Genomic DNA, 18,727 nt, shown 5'->3' with positions numbered 1-18,727 from the left:
TATACTCTACTCAGATGTATTTTGTCATTGGTGGTAACCCTACTGAATTTATATTATTATCTTTTCTGTTTTTCTCAGAATATGAAACCTGGGATTGATGCACCTATAGACACAGCAAGTAAAATAGGATATGGTGGGGTGGGGCTATGGGAGACAGACAGAGTAAGATGGGGTTGATATTAAAGAGTTTAGGAAGTAAGAAAATATTTTGAAACTGACTGTGGTAGCAAATGTACAATATGTCTTGATGTGATTGAGCTATGGAATTATACGATATCTGCATTATCACACCCAAAAATGGTTTTTGGAAAATAAAAAGCAAGATTATGTGCTTCATAAAATGAAAGGTATAAGAGATTATACAATATAAATATTTAAAACCCCATATAAAATTTAAAATATTATTGTAGTAAATGAAATATAACAGAAATAAATGGAGGAGCATGTCACGGTATTTATTGTAAAACTCAGTGACTCTAAATCTTGCCATTTCTAAACTGAATGATAAATCCAATGTGATAACATTCAACATCTATGTAAGGATAAGGTCACTAGAAGAACAAAACCAGAGCTGCATAGAGAGATAAAGAGAACTGCTCATGCAGTTGTAGAAGTGGGCACCTCCATTCTGACTCTAAGTCCTCGAGTCTTAGTTAGGCTTCTCCTGACTTATGTAGCTTCAGGGGCTGATAAATCTACAATAGGCTGGAGCACAACTTGATGATAGTTTCAAAGGCAGGTAAATAAAAACAAGTCATACTTGTTATTGAAGATGTATATTACTTCAAGGTCAGATCACATGTCAGATACCAGGCCACTGTGGACTCTCAGGATTGGCGGGGGTTATTTCAAGCTTTCGGTCAAATTCAAAACCTAGAGCTTGAAGAGCCCAGATGCAGGATCCAAACCCAGAAGGAAACGAACAAGTTTCCCTACCAATCTGTTTATAAAGGAAGTAGATCACATTCACACAGAATATTTGTTTTCCAGTTGCTTCAGAGCTTTGTCCTGAGTAAGGGAGGTACACTCTACCCTAATCATACAACTGCTTGGCTACGCACAGCAGACCCCATTATGGAATTGATTGAATTGTGTTCTTTCACATGATGAGGAATTACTAGGTGCCAACTACCAAACCACTAAGCACACTACCCCGCCAAGTTGACACAAGCCTAACTATAATAGTCCTCAACAGATACTTTGAAAATCATCAAACTCTTTTACCACTTATTTAAGACCACAGTGCATTAAAACACAAAACCAAAATTAAAACAGCTGACCAGATTTTAGAGAACTTTATGATTTTGTGTCTTTTATACAACTATCAAAACAATAAACAACATAAGGCATCATTAGTTTGCCCTTTATGTTTGCTTGATTCATTCATTTAAACAATATGGTATGTCACTGTTATACTTTACAATTCCCTAATGGCAAAGACATTGAACATGCCATCATATTCTCACCAATATAGCTATAGTCTTTGGTGTCTGGTTCGAGTTTGGGATTTCTGATGCTTGTGTGGGAGGAAGTGATAGGTTGTTTTTCTTTTTAAGTTTTCCTATTTAATTTGTATTGTCAAGTATATGTGCAGCAATATTATCTTATGGCTAATATCCCTCTGCAAATTCTGGGCCAAAGAATTTCAGGTGACCATAATCTTATGCTCAGATTTTCACAGTGTTGAAATATATATTTATGTAGAAATTTAAAGATATTCTAACTGACCAGAAAATTAATATGGCCAACCCTAATCTGGGGGAAATAATCTATGATATGAGGGAGAGAAATGAGGAAGGAATCTGAATGGGGAATGGCTTTGTAAACTGCATGTCTAGAGACAATCCCACAGATTCCATAGGCATTAAGGTGAATAATTTTCCTTGAGTCTAGGAAATAAACACAAGCTTTAGATCTCTGAGTAGTTTTCAGAGGGCTGTGCCCAGCGTGCAAATGAAGAGGATGATTTTGGTTGGAAATGCTCACATTTCATATAGAACAGAATCCCCTGGGAAAGGGGCATTTAAAACAGTATGTATGGTTGTCCCCTAAATTTTGAGGACTAGTTGCCTGAATAGACCTTATTTTAATCCAGGGTGCCTGTTGAGTCTCAAGCAGGTGTCTTTTTTTCAAAACCTGAAATATCATTATTCTTTTTCTGCCCCCCTGATAACTTGAATTTCCACTCACTTCTCTGCTGTATCTTTACACTTGAACTCCTGACAGGTTTTGCCCTAATTTTGGATGTGCTCTGGAAAACCAAGTGACTGACATCTCACAGTCTTGCATCAATTAGAAGTTATAGAGTTGAAACTTTTCTTTTCTGGGATCCACATTCTCCAGTTGGAAACCTCCTCCCTGAGACCCTATGACACTGGCATCTCTTTATTTACACTGAGATTGGCCTTAGTTATCAAAACCTGAGACGTGTTGTTGGTAGGAGTGCTGGAGTTGGTGATGGCAGTGGTTCAAAGAAAACCCCAGAAGACTTTGAGGAGGTTGATAAGGAAGTGTTAGTTTGGAAAGAAAAGGTGTTTGGAGAGCGTGGGTGATGAAGACACCCTGGTGTCCACCTGATGTTTTCAACAAATGATAGCCTGTCCACTCTCTGGGGCACAGGACATACAGGAGCCCAAGGCAGGGCAGAGACTTTGAGGGGCTGGAGGGAGAGAATATTGAGCTCAGAAATATTTGGTTTTCCTTTTATCTTTAATACACACTGCTTAGGTCAAGTGCTCTCTCATTATAGACTAACATGCATACGAGTTCAAACACAGTTACCCTAGCATGGGCTCAGGAGGTAGAGGGTTGTCTGGTCTCTATCACTTTCTGTTTATAAAGACAGTGCTCGCTCACATGCAAATCATTCTTCGGGCACTAGGATAAATTTCCCTTGGGCAGGAAAGCTATCAGTTCTCTTCAGACAGGCCTTCAGGTCTCTTGGGAATGCAGAGCTGTGGTCTAAAGATGCTATTGCTGTGTGTTCTCCTGTGCCTCCTGACAGTTCCCCAAGGTGGGAGATTCAGATATCTGACCGGGGTCTGTGGGGATGGTTGTGAACTCAAGTGAATAATGGGGACCATCTGTTTTTGTTTGCAGGTGTCCTGTCCCAGGTGCAGCTTCAGGAGTCGGGTCCAGGACTGGTGAAGCCCTCCCAGAAGCTGTCCCTCATCTGCACTGTCTCTGGTTTCTCCATCACAAGCAGTGGTTACTGCTGGCACTGGATCCGCCAGCCCTCAGGGAAAGGGCTGCAGTGGATGGCATGGATATGCTCTAGTGGCGGTACAAATTATAACCCATCATTCCAAAGCAGACTCTCCATCACTAGAGACACATCGAATAATCAGTTCTCCCTGCAGCTGAGCTCCGTGACTGCTGAGGATTCGGCCATGTATTACTGTGCAAGGGAAACACAGTGAGGGGAAGTCAGTGTGAGCCCAGACACAAACCTCCCCTGCAGGGAAGACACTGGGCAGCAGGGGGCACGCAGAACTCACTGAGTGCGCACATCCAGCCCTAGACAGGCACAGATAGATGATGGAGCATTTCCTTTTGGAATCAGGGTTCCTTCCGTCTTTCATCTCTCAGCATGTCGACGGACATTTTTTTCTTTTTCTTACTCTCTAAATTTTTTCCTCACTGCCGACCTGAAGGAGAAATTAGCATTCTCTGTGTGCAATACAAATAGTAAAGTGACTCTAAGAGTTCATTTTCATCCTATAGAACCCAGTTTCCTTCTTGAAAAATAGGTTATCATGATAATTCTCACCCTATCTGTTACTCAAAACCTATTGACAATAAAATACAGGCATGTCCAGATTCATGCGTGCAATGAATGATTTCAAATGTACTGAACTCAGTGACCTCCTACAGTCCAGGGTCAGGTCTATGAAGATTTCCTTCTGCATTGTTCTCTGTGCACTGTTGGCAGTGAATGACTAATGATCTCTATGTCTGAGAAAACAATGGTGGTGACTTCTGGGGCTAAATTTCTGACACGTCCTTAGTGATGCTTGCTACCCATTGTCTCCCTGTATGCAGAAACAAAGGTTCCAGGCACAGAGAGACCCCTGCCACTGGGAACAGGTGAACTGAATGACCTGTCTGTTGGGTTGAGTCATTCGAAAGATCATTCATTGGAGTCACAACGAAGGAAGCACTCATTGGAAGACATCTTTGATTCCAAAGGATAATAAATGTGTCACAAGAGGAGCAAATTGCAAACTGATTTCTCAAAATGTTCTTTAGGCCATGTTTTCAGCAGATGCCAGGGAATGTAGTCAGTGATGCTTTCCTCTCAGAAGCTGTGGTTTCCCCAACTTGTCAGTACCTCTCTAGGGACACCGTGCACAGTGGCTCTTGGGAAACTTCCTGCATTGGAATCTGCCTTCTCTTCATTGGAATGGGCTTTGTCTGTCTGTCACCATTGATCCAAAGGCAGACTTCAGAATAATAGGTATTGATGAGATCTGTTTTCACTCCAGGATACTAACTAGGCCATTTGTTGTCAAAGTTAGAAATAGTTAATGCAAAAAGAAAATATTCTCATGCTGAGTGGAAATTTTCTTCACACCCTCTGATGTATCTTGAAAGTTTTCATCCTAATGAATACTCAAAACTAGATATTTATTCAAAAAATTTCCCTTAGAATGATCCAGAAAAGATTTTCTATGCAATATTATTGTTTGGAATCATATAATTATTAACAAGATTCTCAAGTAAAATGGAAAGAATGAAGAAGAAAAAATAAAGCTAATCCAAAAGAAAAACAGCAAGAGCAAAGCATGAAGCCTTACAAAATAATAACCAAAAAAAGACAAAAATTAAGAGAAAACATAAGAAAATGAACTCAGGGCAAGAAAATTGAGGAAAAAACACAATAATTCCACAAAGGGGCGGGGGAACCATAAAGACAACCCAATGCATAATGACAGCAATAAATGCATACACATCAATAATGAAATGGAATGTTAATGGATACAATGTACCTCTCAAGAGGCAGTGAGAAGCACAATGGGTAAGGAAACTTGATCCATAAATCTATGCTTAAAACAAACACGATTGAGACATAAAGAGAAATAGAATCTAAAAATCAAAGGTCGAAGAAAATACATCAAGAAAATGGCAATAAAAAACAAGGATAGCAATATTAACCAATGACAATTTTGAAGTCTGTTACTGGCTATACAAATTAATAGTGAAATATACTTCAAGACCAAATCTTTAATGGGAGACCCATAAGGGCATCATATGATAAAAGGAACAAAAGAGCAAGAAGAAAAAAATATTAATGAATATATATGCATTCAATGGCAGACCCTCAAGATATATTAATCAAACTCTTATAGACTTAAAGAGAGAAATACATAATTTTACAGGAATAGAGTTAAATACACCTCACTCGGTTTTACAGAACAACTCAAAAGATCAACTAGATAATAAATCAATACAGTAACAGAAGAACTAAATACTATAATTACTGACCTCTTAGACATATAGGGTGCATGCTATCCGGGAAAACCTCAATGTATCTTCTTCTCATGTTCATATGTACCATTCTTCAGAATAGTCCACATGTTAGGCTACAATGAAGGCTTAATAATTTTTAATTTGTGATATTATAAATAAAAATTTTTACTTCACAACATTATGAAATTAGATATAAACTATAGGAAGATAAAAGAATAAAAAGGTAACATGGAAAATGAGAAATTGTGTGCATTAAATTGCTTGGAAATGGTAGGATTAAGGGATTAAGGTTTTAAATTCCTTACAAAAATGAAAATAAGCATACCACAAGCTTTGGTACACAGCAGAAGCAGTACTAAGAACACTTGTTGTGAACAATGTATGAAGATATCAAAAAAGAGAGCAAAGTCAGTATGGTAACACAACACCTTCAACAATTAGAACAAAAAGAGCTATGTAAAATATCAGTCATAAGAAGGCAATAAATATTAAAGAATGGAGCAGAAATAAATGAAAAGGAACAGGGAAATAATCCATAAGACAAGTTAATTCTTTAAAAATATTAACAAATTTTGACAAACTACTGGTAAACTAATTAAAGTAAAAGTAATAGGAAAAGCAAATATAAAGAATAAGAAACAAAAAATCCAATATCACAACAGAACCAAAACTATGAAGATCACAACAGTGAATTTGAAAATTTAGAATAAGTGGACATATTTCTAGAAAAACACTACCTATCTTTATTTTAAAAATCATTTGGGGGGGGGGGGGCTCATACAACATTATCACAATCTATCCATCCATCCATTGTGTCAAGCACATTTGTACATTTGTTGCCAACATCATTCTCAAAACATTTGCTTTCTACTTGAGCCCTTAGCATCATCTCCTCATTTTCCCCTCCCTCCCACTCCTGCCTCACTCATGAACCCTTGTAAATTATTACTATTTTGTCATATCTCACAATGTCTGACATCTCTCTTCACCCACTTTTCTGTTGCTCATCCCCTAGGGAGGAGGTTATATATAGATCCTTGTAATCGGTTCCCCTTTAAATTTCCACCATCCCTCAACACTCCCAGTATCACCCCTCTCTCCCATTGTCCCTGAAGGGATCATCTGACCTGGATCCCACGTGTTTCCAGTTCCTGTCTGTACCAGTGTACAGCTGGATTTGTAAGGTAGAATTGGGATCATGATAAGATGGGGGGAGGAAGCATTTAAGAACTAGAGGTGGGGGGAGGAATCATTTAAGAACTAGAGGAAAATTGTATGTTCCATCTTTGCTACATTGCACCCTGCACTCTTCTCCTCCCCAAGACCCTTCTGTAGGGGGATGTCCAGTTGCCTACAGATGGGCTTTGGCTCCCAAATCTGCACTCCGCCTCATTCACAATGATATGAATTTTTGTTCTTTGATGCCTAGTCCCTGATCCCTTTGACACCTCGTGATCGCACAGTCTGGTGGGCTTCTTCCATGTGGGCTTTGTTGCTTCTCAGCTAGATGGCTGCTTGTTTACTTTCAAGCCTTTAAGACATCACACACTATATCTTTTGATAACTGGGCACCATCAGCTTTCTTCACCACATTTAATTAAGCACCCATTTGTCTTCAGTGATAGTGTTGGAAGGTGAGCATCATGGATTGCTAGTTTAATAGAACAAAGTATTCTTGCATTGAGGGAGTACTTGAGTGGAGGTCCAATGTCAATTGGCTACCTTAATATGAAACTAATAAATATATGCACATAGATTTATTTCCCCATCATCGCATATAAATATATATATACATATATGCATGCCTGCATTGAGATCTCTATAGTTATCCTTTGCCTCCTAGCTCTGTCCTCTATTTCCTTTTACTTTCCTCTTGCCCCACTATCATGCTCAGCCTCCATTTTGGTTTTAGTAATTCCTCTCAGTTACATTGTCATTGATCAATCCCTACCAAGCATCTTAAATCCTCCTTGCCACTGATTTTGGATTCCTTGTTGTTCCCTTGTCCCTGGGTTTGTTAACACCACTTCCTTTCTTAAACATATATGAGTTCACTAGGTTTATTTCTCTAGTCACCCTGGCCTAACATACACATAGACTGAGTGAAACAGTTTTTTAAGACAGACATAAATCTTGGAATGAAAGCTACAAACTATGAAAATAATTTTGTTTTAAGTAAGCTCTTTTTTCAGAGCTTCCATTTCTAAAGCCCTAAATATCAGTGAGAAAGGCCGGGTATATAGGCGCCAGTTAATGCCAAGGAGAGAGAGAACTTTATGCACTGAGATAAGTCTTTGGCTTAGCTAGTACCCATGATAACTTGCTCCTGCACACAGTCATGGGAGAATCAGTGAGACAAGGTGGAGGGGGTTAACTTGGGGTTGGAGTTATGGAGCATTTCTTGCTAAGTTACAGGTGAACAAAGTATAACATTCTCCTAACTAATTTATATTTCTACCAAAACAACAGTAGATTGATTCTTCAAGATCCTCTCTCTCGAGTTCATGATACTTTCAACATTCTAGGTCAGAAAAAAAAAAAGCCTCAAATGGGGCTTTCAGTGAAGTTAACACTCAGCTAAGACCCAGAACAAAATTATACCCAATGAGAATGGGGGTGGGGGGCATGGAGTGGAGACCCAATGCCCATCTGTAGACAATTGGACATCCCCTCACATAGGGGTCACAGGGAAGAGATGAGCTAGTCAGGATGCAGTATAGCACCGATGAAGCACACAACTTTCCTCTAGCTCTTTGGTGTTTCTTTCACCCCACTATCATGACCTCAGTACTACCTTAGAAATTGGATTAGATCAGAGCATGCACCTGGCTCCAGATAAGAGCCTGGAAAAACACATGGAATCCAGGATAGATAAACCCCTCAGGGCCAAAAATGAGATTAGAGATACTGGGAGGATTAGGGGAGGAGAAAGGGGGAATTGATCACAAGGATCAATCTAGAAACCTCTATGAGGAGTATAAACAATGGAAAAGTGGGTGAGGGGAGATGGAGGATAATGTAAGATATGAAAATAAAAATCCATAATTTATCAAGGGTTTGTGAGGGAGGATGTACAGGGGAGGGAGGAGGAAGAAATGGGGAGCTGATATCAGGGGCTCAAGGGGGAAGACAATGCTTTGAAAATGATGATGGCAGCATATATGCAAAGGTTCTTGACACAATGGATGAATGTATGGATTGTAATAAGTGATGTAAGAGCCCCCAATGAAAGTATTTAAAATAAATACTCAGCTAAACTCAGATTCTATCTTCACATACACTCAGCCTCTACTGAGTTATTTCTGATCTCTGACTTGCAATGTAAAGCAATGTAAGGAGTGTCAGATGGAGCGAGGTTGCTGAGAGTCCCCTGGCCAACACAGGGTGAGACAATCTTTCATTTAAGAATGTACTGGACATCAGAGGGTTCTGACCCAATTTTGTAAGCTTTTCCAATTGTCAGTCTTGTGCCTCTCCCAATCAGGCCCCTTTCCTTTCCCTGCTCCTGTAGTCCCACATTTGATTGTGTTTAATTGATCTACCTATCATTATTGCTTTCTTTTGAATTCTGTAAAGGAGTTTAAAAGAACTACATGTTCGGTGTAAGGAGAGGCTTTCTGCCAAAGAAAAAGACCTGACTTCAGTTTTTGTTGTTGATGATATTTAGTGTGTTTTTTTAACAGACCTTTGAAACTAATCATAGTTCAAGAAGTCTTTAAGAAAAGTATTTCTTTCCTCTCACAACACACTACCAGGAACGATATCCATTATATATATATAATATATATACATACATATATATATATATATATAATTATATATTATATGTATATAATTGTGCAATTACTCAAATTTTATAAATAGCTAAGCAATCAGAATGTTCTTGTGAGTTCCTGGATCCTCTGTATTTATACTCTCTGAAAATTTATTTTCATGTCAGTACTTTGTGAATCCTTGGAGGTACTACTGCCAACCCCTGGATTGTTTTGTTACTCAAATAAGCTCTTTAATTTTTAACAGAAACCCCAGTATGCTCTTTGACAGGAATGATGGAAGATGAAATGGTATGAACATTTTTTCTCATGGCTGTCTATCAATCGCTGCTACATCCTGAAGGAAAGAAAGAAAGAGGAGGGGAGAAGGATGAAGGAAGGGAGGGAGAGAGAGTAATATAGAAGCAACAATACATGGAAATAGAGTTGCCATCTTAAGGAAATTTTATTTTTATTAATCTAGTAGCTAATCTTTGGTGACAAGGATGTATTTACTACCAATAAATTAGCCAAGAGGAATCAGATTTCAGAATAAGAACAATAAAGTCATTGGCCATTCTGTGTGAGACCACTGCCCAACCAGCTTAACCCTGTGTAACACTGTAAATTTCACACTTACCCAAGAAACCTCCCCTGGGATATGACGTATTGATACACGATGATGAAATACATATACCTCATGTAGTGCCAACAATTATTCTGTATTTTCCTTCCTGATACTCTTTGGATGCATTTCTTTCTAGAAAAGTATACCATTCCATCAACCTACTATCAGTTATGTCTAAATATGCTGGGCAAACATGCAGAGAAAGGACATTCCCAACTTCAGGTCACCATGGAACAGAAGGACTTTGGTCAAGGATCCAGAATGTGCTAGAAAGACATCGCCACATCAAACCAGAAGACATTTAGAAGGAAGAATTATGAAAAACTCATTTCTTGTCAAAAGTCACAACCCCACCCTGATGCACACTCAGGACTGTTGCTGTGAAATTGATGCATATCTGTTATTGCCTACATTTCCTTCGTCGTGTCCGTGCCTAAAACTCTAAACTCCCCTCCTCCACTGTGCTTTTCCTTCAGGAGCTGGCCTTGGAGAGTCTTCTGGCTCACTACATGCTTGTTCCAAGTAGAGCTCCCCCATCTCATTTGTATATAGCCCCCTGCCTTTGTTTCTCAGCAGGAGTTTGATTGGTAACTTGGGACACACTTCCTCTTGCTGTGTTTATTCAATATGACATTACATATTCATCTCCGCCTGCCCCTACCGTGTCCTCCCAGAACAGTTATTCTACTAGGTCCTGTGAGGAGTACTGTTTTATGTTTCTACATATTTTTACTTATTTAGTTATCTTTGAGTGTGTTCCAGTTTATACCAACCCTGTGTCCAACAGAACAGGACACAGTCTGATGCTGTGCCATCATCACACTGGTTATGCTTGATCTCACTGCTACATCTGTTGTATCAATTCATGCCACCGAGGAGCTTCCTCTTTTTCACTGACTGTCAACTTTACTAAGCATGGTGTCTTTTCCAGGTACTGCTCTCTCCTCATAGCATGACCAATGTGTGTAAAGTGAAGTATCACCATCCTTGCTTCTAAGAAATTCTCTGGTTGCACTTCAGTTCCAACGATGCTGAGCTTTTCATCAAGTTTAACCTGCTCCAATCCACTTGTCTTCTGGGTATTCTTTAGAATATCTACTGTATGTGAAGAAATGCCTATGGTTAGGTAGCCCATTTATGAACAGTAGAGTGTGATAACTACAGAAACATGCTATAGAGGTGGACAATGAGACAGAGGAAGACCAATAGGAAATCTGAGATGTACCTTGGCCAAGACAGAGATAGCCTGAACAAGAAAACAAGCCAGGAGAAACCTTATTTGCTCCTCTCTTAAGCTCTTGGGTTTATGGTTGTCCATTTTTAAAGCCTTTGTGAAAGACTGCAGCCTACAGTAAAGGAATGGTAATGGGTAGGTAGATGGGTGATGCCATGGGCCAAGGTGATGGCAGAAGCTTAAAAATACAAGATGCATCCAGGAAAGAGATGACTTATCAACATGTTTGTGCCTAGATTCTGGACCCCAAGCTTTCTAGGTAATGCTGACAGATGGCAAACAACACAAACTGTAGGAGAGTGGTTATTGGTTTGGGTTCAAGCATAGCCAATCCATAGTCTTGGTCTGCAAGGGAGAAGGGGAAAACTGAGTGCCTAGGCTTAATCATGTAAAACATGTTCCTCCAGGAACATAGTTTGGCAAGAAAACAAAATGAAAGTGCTGGGAAGAGGCTATGCTGTGATAAAATAGGGAGGCAGTAGCCTGAATGGGTAGTTGGACATCATTGGCACTGCCCTTTTGCAATCCCTAGGATGTCTCTGAAGGCAGGGATGTGTGAGGTTGCAGTTATAGGATAAAGGGTGTAGACTAGTGCTCCTCTGAAATTAATCAGCAAGTCAGGCTACTAGAGAAAAACACAATTTGTTTAATGCCCCGTCATCAAGCATACCTTAAATATAAGGCTCACCATACCACCAAGTCTTAAGAACAGGTTTCAACTCAGGGATCTTATTTTGGTCGGTTGCAGAGAACAGTTGCCTTCCAGACCCCTCCGTGAGCAACATTCTTAATCTAAGCTTGACTAAGTTCTAACTCCTTCCAGAAAACTGTTAGCCTATGTAAAAAATACAAAACAACAGAATGGTGATAGTCATTCTATCACCAGTCAAGAGATCAATAGATACATTGTATTGGATGAATAAACCTTATTTGGCTGTTTAGATTGTTGAAGAGCAGGGATCTTACTTTAAAGAGTAGGTTCCCCTCACCCAAACTACCGTATTATGAATGGCCTCACATGTGGAAGTTGATCACTGAATAAGGAAGACTGAAGAAGAACAGATTTGACTGAATTGTAGTGATGGCCAAGAATAGTGAAATAACATTGTTCTCCAAAAGCACAAATAAGTCTGTCTTCGAATAAATGAGCTCAGAATGTTAGTTAGAGGAGAGAGTAGGGAGGCCATATTACATACTTTGGACAATGTTGTCAGAAGGGAGGAGTCCCTTGAGAAGGACAATATGTCCGGTAAAGTAGGGGGGAAGTGAAAAATAGGAATCCCTCAACAAAATGGATTGACAGTGACGGCAGTAATGGGTTCAACCTAAATTGCGAGTCTGTTAAAGGAGAACGCAGTGTTTCTGTTGTGTATTGGGTCCCTACAATGTGGAATCAACTCAATGGCACCTAACATTGACAACCTCAGAAACCACTAATCAATACACAAGAGAGGTGCAAAATACTTGTGTGATAGTTATATTTATAAAAGTTATTTCCATGATAACAGATGCCAAACCTTTCATGTGAAGTTTTCTGCAACATAAACTCTCTTATTAAAAAGAAAGAATGGCTTGCCTTTGCTATAAAAAAATAAACAAGGTGATGATAAAATCACTGAGGAATTCCTGTCCCTCATTGATGTACACCATTCTCCTGGAGGTGAACTGAAGGAAATTCTCTATGATCCACGCAGCATGTCTTATGGCAGAGTATTTCTCATCTTGGGCTCAAGTGTGAGGGTAGCACACAGTCACTCTGGTGTGAGTGGCTATTTGTCCATCAAGGATACTGTAAATCATTTATCCCTCTATGCAAGTAGTTCTCAACCTGTTGGTCACAACCCCTTTGGGGGTTGAATGACCCTTTCACAGGGGACGCCTGAGACCATCGGAAAACACATATTTTTGATGGTCATAGGAACTGAGACCTTATCCATCTCCAGGTAGGTCTGCCAACATGCAGATACACCCACATGAGTCCCTGACGTGAAGACTGTTACCCATGCTACACCAGGCTTCAAGACAAATTTTCATTTATTTATAATTAGAAAGAAATATTTCACAATATATAATTATATGTTGTTTTTGTTATTAATCACTATGCTTTATTTATCCTCAATTTGTAACAATAGAAATATATACTGCATATGAGATATTTACATTAGGATTCATAACAGTAGCAAAATTACTGTTATGAAGTAGCAACAAAAATAATTTTATGGTTGGGGAGTCACCACAACATGAGGAACTGTATTAAAGTGTCATAGTATTAGGAATTTTGAGAAACACTGCTCTACACTGGGAGGTCAGTTGCAAGACCTGAGGATCCCTCCAGAACAAGTGATCTATGAGGTGAGTGGGTTTCAAGAAGCTCAGAGGGTCCAGAATCAACTGAATCACAATTAAATTCCATGAGAAACTTCAAGGCTAAATCTAAAGTAGATTAAAGACCAGAGGATTCACACAGTATGAATAAACACTTTTTCCCTTAAGTTCAAGTTATTGGGTGAAAACATAACAATAGTTGTGAGAGTACACTTACTAACATTTTCTTTTTTTAAAATCTATATATATTTTTTTACAAAACAATCTTATCACCTTCAAAGTACTCTCCATTACACTTAATAGAGTTGTCAAACCTGTGATTACATTTTTGCAAACATTTTTCAAACTCATCTGTTTGGATGGCTGACAGCACCACCCATGTTTTTTTTTTCCTTCACCTCTTCTTTTTTTTCCTCTTTTTTTAAACAATTTATTAGGGGCTCATACAACTCTTATCACAGTTCATAAGTTCATACATATACATACATCAATTGTATAAAGCACATCTGTACATTCTTTGCCCTAATCATTTTTTTCTCCTCTTTTCTTTTTTTACATTTTATTAGGGACTCATACAACTCTTATCACAATCCATACATATACATACATCAATTGTATAAAGCACATCCATACATTCCCTGCCCCAATCATTCTCAAAGCATTTGCTCTCCACTCAAGCCCCCTGCATCAGGCCCTCTTTTTTCTTCTTTTCTTTTTTTTGTCACTTACTAGCATTTTCTATGAGACCAGTAATAAACTGTTAACAAGGCTAGATGATGATACTTCAAGAAAACTGTAGACCAATATTTATAATGGATCTACATGAAAAAGTGCTTGAAAATATTGGGAACTGAGTCAGACAACACACTGAAATAATTATATACCATGACTAATTGGAATCTCCTCCAGAGTTGATTTAACATAAGAAAATAAGCTCTGTAATATAGCAATTAATGCAAAAAAGGATTAACTATCTAAATAGACACATGAAACATACTAAACAAAGTCAGAGGCTTTTCATGTTAAAAAAAACACCTCTGAAAATCTAACATGAAACAATATAGTTCAATATGTGAATATGATAATACACATTCCTATTTAAAAAAAATGAAAATGTCATACTTAGAGGAAAGAGAAAAACATCACCCCACCTCAGAAAAAGGACAAACATAAATGTGCACTTTCACTGCTGATATTAAAAATTGACTATGTTCTAACTAGAGCAATCAAAATATGATTTTTTTTTAAAAAGAAAAGAGGCTTCCCAAATGAAATAAAATTGCCTCTAATCATAAATTAATGTTCATATCCATAAAATATGCAAAATATGCCATAAATAGCTAATAAATATATAAACGTTGTAGGCTACATTTCAACACGCAAAAATAACTTTTGAAAGTTAACCCAATAACTATTAATTGTTAATCAACAACTCCCAAACCATTAACCCTTACACCTTAAGACGCTGAGCATCCTTACAGCACACTGATAATATCCTAAAACATTGAACCCCTAACCACCTGAAAAGCTCTTTACATCCACGATGTCTATTAGCATCCTGAGCATTCCCTGATAGCCACAGCTAAGTGGAAAAAATATAGGATTTCCTTAAGAAATCCTAACACCATACACCAGGAATCCTCAAACCAGGCCCGTGGGCCACATGCGGCCTGCCGAGGATATTTATCAGGCCCACCAGTAGTTTTTGTTGCTGCTGCCAGTCCTGCTTAGCAGCAGACCTGTCCAGTGTGCATATAAATTTGTTCATAGTTTCTTTAAAAAAAAACTATAGTCTGGACCTCCAACCGCCTGAGGGACAGTGAACTGGCCCCCTGCATAAAAAGTTTGAAGACCCCTGCCATACACGCTCAAACTAACCTAATTCAATTATCCCAATTGTTTGAGTCAGGAACACAACTTTGAATATATTCTCCAACCTTAATCTTAACTTTATGACACAATGTCTCAATATCAGAAACCACCTTCCAAAACTATACTGTTTAAACCATAACTCTCTATCTTTATGCCATAACACATAAGCCCCTAAGTAACGCCAAACATAAGCTGGTAGGCACGACACATTCTAAACATAGAGCCCTTTAATCCATCCACCAACATCTGACTCTCCACTCATGACACTGAAATTCTAGTTCTATCCATTGACTCTTGTTCTTGAACCGGGAGCATTAATCCCAGGGCCTAGATTCCAATCTCAAATACAGACTCTGACTCTAGCACTCTACAACCCTACGCAGAACCCAAATCTAACCCATCAAGAAACTCACATTGCTAATTATGTATGTGGAACTGTCTGCTCTCTCAGACTTTACCTAAATGTACAGAACTAAGGTAGGCAGACAGGCAAAACCAGGAACCACAAGCACATTTTCAGTAAACTTTTAAGGCATTTGCATCTGATTCATGGAAGGTGGCAAAATAAAGTGGTTTATACATGTTTTATATGAATATTCTATATATGAAATGAAAAGCTCATTAGCAATAAGTATGCATGGAAATTCCCACACTGGCAAAATAAATGGATCATAAAGAAACACTAGCAAAAAAGTAAAACAAAAGAGGCAATAGTTAGAAGAAATGCAAATGAGGACTCTCAGGTTTATGACCAATATGTGAAGAGCCCAAAGTCACCATTCCAATCCCCAAGAAAAAAGGTGACCAATTAAACTCAGAATACAGAGGTCACAGGTCATGGTTTCGTTTGGTTGTCCATTAAAAAAAATGAACTCTCATTGGGTCAATTCTGACTTATAAAGTCTCTACAGGGCAGAGTACAAAAGGCCCTGTGTGTTTCTGAAACGGCAACTCTTTAAGGGACTAGAAAACATCACCAGTTAATGGTTTTGAATTGCTGAATGTGTGGTTAGCAATCCAACACATAACCCACTACATCCCCATGGGTACATCATGTTCTTATAAACTGGAGAAAACTAGATTGCAGCTAACAATAAGAAAGGTATTCTTTTCAATGTCTCTAATTAATTAATCTAGTTAGGACCCAGACCAAACATCAGTCCTCAAAACAGGGGGTAGGTACACATAGGTAGGTACGCTCTCAGTTGATTTCTACTGTGAAATCATTCTATGTCCCTGCCTATGGGACCATTTTGTTTAGTGGTGGTTTCACCCTATGCCCTTAATAATCTAATTAATTGAATTCATTGAAAACTGTGATTTGAAGAATGTGATGGGATTACCTAAGAGCGACCAAAATAATTTGTTCCAGGAGAAAATACCTTCGGGAGTTATCCATTAAAAATCATACAGAGACTTCCGGGAAGATGGTGACAGAGTAACACATACCAGAGGGACTCCGCAGAATCCAGCCCAGGAGAGTTCCTCAGAGGGAAATTCAACGCCACTGGATCGCAGGAGGCACAACATAAAGATAAGTAGGCTCAGATCCACGGGGTTTTGAGGGGCTGGGGGCTTTTGGCTTACTATAGTGGAAGCCGGATGGGGCTCGACCCTAGCCTAGCCGCTGTGTCTGCCCAAGCCGGGACCATTTGGAGCCTGTAGCAGGGCTTGGCCTCCGCACATCCACAGTTTTCCCCTGCCTGCCTCAGGGCAGGGACAGGGCCCTTGAGGCTCCACCGGCAGGGATTGGTGTTCAGCTGCATTGTTGATTCTGTTTGCATCTCTGCACTATATTCCCACGCAGGCTTGGAGGGCTGCTCCGGGGCTTTTTCAGGGCACAGCCACAGCTTGCAGCGCCCCATGGGCTGAGCAGGGACTGAACCCAAACCCCCACAGCTCCATAGGCAGGGATAAAGCTTCAGCTACACTGCGGTGCCAGTTAACATCTCTGCTCTTTGCACCCCCACTTCTCTGGGGGCTGCTCAGCAGCTTTCTTGTGACTCTTCTTGGGGCTCAGCTATGGACTGCCACTGGGGCTTGGGGCAGGGAGTGGTCCCTTGCAGGTCCACAGGCAGGGAGTGGGACTCAGCTGCATAGTTGCTTTTCCTTCCCTCGCTTCCCTGTACCCCGGCACAGTCCGGTCTCACTGTTTAATTTTGCTCCCCCTCTTGTTCCTGAACTGCTCTCTCACACTCCATTGCAGACTTACGGGACACTCCCATTGCCCTGGGGCATTTGCGCCTGGGCCACACCCAGCTAGGTGAGCTCCACCCTGCATAGATAGCCCAAGGCTAGGGAAAAGGCCTGCTTGCTCTCCAGGGGATACCCCTCTGACTCCTCACCAGGGAATTCCTGCCTGTGTACCTGGGGACATAAGGCAGCTCAGCCAACACTTATCAATATTCAAACCAATAGCAGGAACTTCAGCCCAGTCCCTGCAACACTGGGGCAGGCAGCCGACCTGCCATCTGGGGCACTCCCCTGATAGGGAAGCCACAGGAAGATAAAGTGGTAGGTTAATAACCTAGCAAAATCAGCTGTAGGCAGTTCAAAGAAGCATTCCTATAAGTCTTCCAGAGAGAGACTAGAAAATGGCACCTGGTCCCTCAAAAACAATTCAATGCAAACAGCCATCAGCCCCAACGACCTCAACAAAAAAACAGGAGAAACAAAAGACAAAGGCAGTAGATGTGCTGAACATAGCAACATACATAGAAGAAGCAGACATTGAGAAGCCATACAAAGAAACTCTCAGAATGCTGCTTGGAGTCATGCAGGATATGAAGGAAACAATTCAGAAAAAGGATGAAACGATAGAGGAGATAAAAGCCGTACACCAAAGGGAAATACAGGAGCTTAGGGAGGAAATAACGAAAAACAATAGCAAAATCATGTTCCTTGAGAATCGACTGGAGGAATCAGAAAACCGCATCAGTGTCTTGGAGGACAACCAAGCAGACTTTAATAAACGTGAACAAAAATCTAATAAGAGCATCAGAGAAGCCGAAGAAAACCTAAGAGCTATGTCTGATGCTATGAAGAGGTACAACATTAGAATTATTGGCCTACCGTAGGAAGACACAACAAAGAAGTCATCTGCAACAGTAGCGAGAGAATTCCTGGAGGAAAACTTCCCCAGCCTAATGAATGAAAACCAAGCAACCATCCAGGAGGCTGAAAGAACACCAGCACGACGGGACCCCAAGAAGAAATCACTAAGGCACATAATAGTTAAACTATCCAACTTTGAGGAAAAGGAGAAAATCATGAGAGCAGCTAGGGCAAAAAAAGCAATCACATATAAAGTCACCACATAAGGATATGTTCAGACCTATCAGCAGAAACTATGAAAAAAAGGAGAGAGTGGAGTAACATATTCCAAAAGTTGAAGGAAAACAACGCAAATCCAAGAATACTCTACCCAGTCAAATTATCGATTGAGAA

The sequence above is a fragment of the Tenrec ecaudatus genome, unplaced genomic scaffold (genome assembly GCF_050624435.1).
Source record: "Tenrec ecaudatus isolate mTenEca1 unplaced genomic scaffold, mTenEca1.hap1 Scaffold_554, whole genome shotgun sequence".
In the NCBI taxonomy this organism is placed as follows: Eukaryota; Metazoa; Chordata; class Mammalia; order Afrosoricida; family Tenrecidae; genus Tenrec; species Tenrec ecaudatus.
The sequence above is the reverse complement of the archived record's forward strand: the minus strand, read 5'-3'. Positions refer to the sequence as shown.